At 41.4% G+C, this 3,960-nt stretch overlaps 1 pseudogene; it reads right to left on the reverse strand.

Annotated features, from left to right (window-relative positions):
• Window positions 1–1,370: 1,370 nt before the first annotated feature.
• On the reverse strand, window positions 1,371–1,540 carry LOC121849611 (annotated as a pseudogene).
• Between the last annotated feature and the right edge of the window lie 2,420 nt (window positions 1,541–3,960).

Below are 3,960 nucleotides of genomic sequence, written 5' to 3' on the forward strand. Positions count from 1 at the left end.
CTGCGCTACCAGTCACTCTGGATTCGACTGATAGGAAAACCGAAGTGAGTTAAAATAATAATAATCCTTGCGATTGATATAGCGCCTTATCACGTCTTCGAGACGCTTCAAAACTCTTCACAGGTTATACTGTGAAGTGGAGTGACTGCGTATTTTGTGGGCAAACACGTCAGTCTAATAACCTCAGCCAGACAGCACGGTGAGAGGATGATCGGGTCACAAAGGGTTTGGAAAAGATTCTCTGAAATTGCCGGCACTAAGTGGGAAGCGCTTCATTTAAAACTCCTTTCATTGCATTAGATGACAGGATAAAAACAAATTAGTGCTGGGACCAGAATTCTAGGTGAGCAATTTGTGTTAAATGCATTTCTCATAACCCAGAAATTTTCTTTTAATCATTTACGACCTTAAGGGTTTTTTAATTGAAGATAATACGTCCAATCCATTCACTCCATGTAATGGAGCAGTCTGCTGTTCTGGGGATAAAGATAAAATCTGTCAATTTGTGCCGCTCTGACTGATTTCAGGCCTTGGCAATTCAAATTTAGCTGTGCTAGTGCTGTGCTAATAACAGGTCGCCAGTGTTGGGATCAGCATCACGTTATGTGTGTGTATGTGGGAGGGGGGGGGGGGAGGGTGCTGTTATTTAATCAATACTGAAAAAAATCACTCAAAAAAAAAAATTGATGTAGCGCCTTATTACGTCTTCGAGACGTCTCAAAGCTTCACAGAATATTTCAAAAAACTACGGTGTGCCTAAAAACAAAGCAACCAACATAAAATATGGGATAACTGGGAATCGTAATCATTGGAAACTAGAGGAAGATAATCAACTGTACTTCATGGGGTATGGGGAAAGGATTATAGTTATTCAGTTATTGAATAAAAAAGTCTAAACATACGAAAGGCACATTAATGAGACAGTACGAATGCTTTTACCTTGTTCAAAAGATGCAGTCCACAAAATATACAGTCAATTCAGTTTACAGTATATTCTGTGAAGCGCTTTCATCTTGAAGATGTAATAAGACGCTATATCAAATGCAAGAATTATTATTATCATTATTATTATTGATAATAATAATAATTATTATTATATAATAATATATATAACCTGCCTGAGCAGGTTGGTGCTTTGGGTAGAGGGCAGATAGAGCATTAACCATGTGTAGCTTCACGTTCCAATCGAAGAAGCTTTATTTCATCGGACTCACAAAGGATGACTGTCTCTGACCAAGGGTTAAATGTGTGCGCAAGGTAATTTCAAAGTAGACAAAGTCCTGCAAGTAAAAAAAGCAAGTAAACAGTGCCAAAGTCCTGCCCAATCCAAAAAATTGGTCTGATTTGTCCTGCGTGTCTGACTTTGCCTCACAAATAGCAAAAAATAATGCTGCTGTTCATTAAATTAATTTGCTAGTCGTACATTATGAATCAACAACAAAAAAATCAACTTTATCCCTTCCCCGACTAAAAGTTGCTAATGCTTGCTACTGCACAACACTTACTACACATGATCTTAGCCAAAAGGCCGAGAAGCGATTATAGATTGCTATAATTGCGCTGTGCGCAATTGGCTGTTATAGATTGCTAGGGCACAATTCCAAGTGCTCATTCTCCCTGTTTAATTCCAGACAATCTGGGGGTTGGCGAGTTACCTAAGACTGAATATTTGACTTAGATTTTCGCGCTGTGCATGGCTCAGTTTCACATTCGGCAGTGAACTCACCAAGTAAACCATCAGAAAAACGCTACAAAATACATTTAAAGCGTAATGGTTATTAAAGACAGTCAGGATGAACATTCAGGCAAAAAATAAACATTCAGCATCACTGAGCCTTCATGCACCATTTACACAGTAAACTGATATGGCTTCCAGCATCAGTCAGATCATTGAGACTCACTGGCAATTCCAGATGAAATCACACCACACAACTGTTATGAAGGATCCTGCGACTGTTTGGTGTGGTGGGTCTTTGATTTATACAGGGTGACCAAAAGTCACCATGCCATTTATTTTAATAATAATTACATAATAATAAATAATCATAGTTTCTTTAAGATTTATTCGACAATTGTAAAAGTAACATGACCTTTTGGTCCCCCTATAGATTCCAGGCTCCAATCAACTCATAAAGCCCAGCATAAAAGGGGCATTAAATAATTTAAACACTAAGGGAAAGGTCAACATCTCCTTCAGGAGAGCCCAGTGATATGTGAACATGACCTGCTCCTCTATGCCTTTTTCTGGGTAGAACAGGAGAGACTTTACTTCCATTAAAGGGTCACTTTAAACACACGCCTCTGTTTAGCTAGCAGGAAGTAGGAACCCGGTTATTAGTCGATTGGTGAATTGCTTTTCCGGGGAATAATAATCCTTCAAAAAAAATCACAATAATAATTTGGTCACTCAATCCACGACTGTTTGTGGGACACCGCTGTGCGCAATTGGCTGTTGCATTTCGCCCACAAATATACAATTCACTTTACAGTATATTCCGTGAGACATCTCGAAGACGTGATAAGGCACTGTATCATATGCAAGGATTATTAGTATTATTACTGGCAGGGTTCCCTTGTGCTGATGCTGCAGACTGAAACACAGTGTAAAACCAGTTCTGTTTAATCAGAGCTGCGAAATGCCGACAGAAGCCTCAATCGCCGTCAATTGTTTTAGAATTACCTTTGCAATAAAATAATTGATTTTCTTTATGAATGTTTTTGGGAGACGGGCCCTTTAGTGCAGGTGGCTGTTGTTTTGGCTTCAACTTTGACCCGCGCTGGCACATTTTGTGCTTATTGCAGGGTGGTGGGTGGGGGCGGAATGAAACAGAACATGCAGTTACAATTCCCGTTGAGGTGTGAGAACACCAACCACTCGGCAAGAAATCCAGCCAGCCTGTCATCTAGTTCCACTTACTGGAAGGAATGCTGATTTGCACCCAGGAGATACATTAAAGGAATTTTGTTCCTGTTTATCCCTTGTGAAGGGAGTCATGGTTACTGTAAGGTCATTTTTGTATTTAATCCCACGTATTTATGCTCTGTGTGAAGTAATTCAGCCTGAACGGTCTGGTCTGTTCACCTTGCCCTCTTCTTGGATCAGGTCAGTGTCTTGTATTTAAATCCCTTCACGCTCTGGCACCAGCCCTTATCTCTCCAACCTGCTCTCTCCCTACATCACTACCTGCTGCCTCCACTCGACTGGCTCCAGCCTCCTCCTTGTCCCCCGCTCCCTTTGCCCCACCATCGGCGGCCGTGCTTTCAGCTCACTACCACCCGAAGCTGTGGAGCTTCTCCGAGACCCGATCCAGCGCGAAGGGCGATATATGACTGCAAGTTGTTGTTGTCGTCGTCCCTTTGCTTTAGAACTGTGCACTTAGTTTCTGAGAATACCCAGAATCGCCACATTAGGTTGCTCGCTTGCATTCCCAGACCAACTTGTTATTCCTTATGTGCACAGAGACAGGCTTTGGATCTCTGCCAGACGTATAAAGCTCCATCGACTGAGGAAGCGCCCGACTGTATCTGAAACTGTCCACTAACAAGCTGCCAGCTTTGGAGATGTATTCTCTTTCGGTAATAGAGTCACATATTCTGTAAAGGGAGAAGAATATTCCAGTCATTGCTTGGCATGGGTTCAAGAGCCCCGCGATTCAAAACGTGCACAGATATCAGGGTTGCACACCGTTTTAAATTAATGACAAATGTAATTTGGATACCCGGACTGTCGAATCTCAGTGGAATACAAGTGGGACTAGTGCCATCCTGGGCCTGGGTTCAGTGGACAGTCTTAGCGGTAATGAGGCAGTATCAATGACAGTAACATTCAGAAACATAAATCCAGTCATATGTTTGTTCCACTTTTATAGCAAATCCCCAATCTAACAATGTTTTTCAGATTCTGGCAGATTTGGATAATCTTATCAAATGCAATATTCAAACATCCCAGATCCTGGATAC

Source organism: Callorhinchus milii, unplaced genomic scaffold (assembly GCF_018977255.1).
Source record: "Callorhinchus milii isolate IMCB2004 unplaced genomic scaffold, IMCB_Cmil_1.0 Scaffold8, whole genome shotgun sequence".
In the NCBI taxonomy this organism is placed as follows: domain Eukaryota; kingdom Metazoa; phylum Chordata; class Chondrichthyes; order Chimaeriformes; family Callorhinchidae; genus Callorhinchus; species Callorhinchus milii.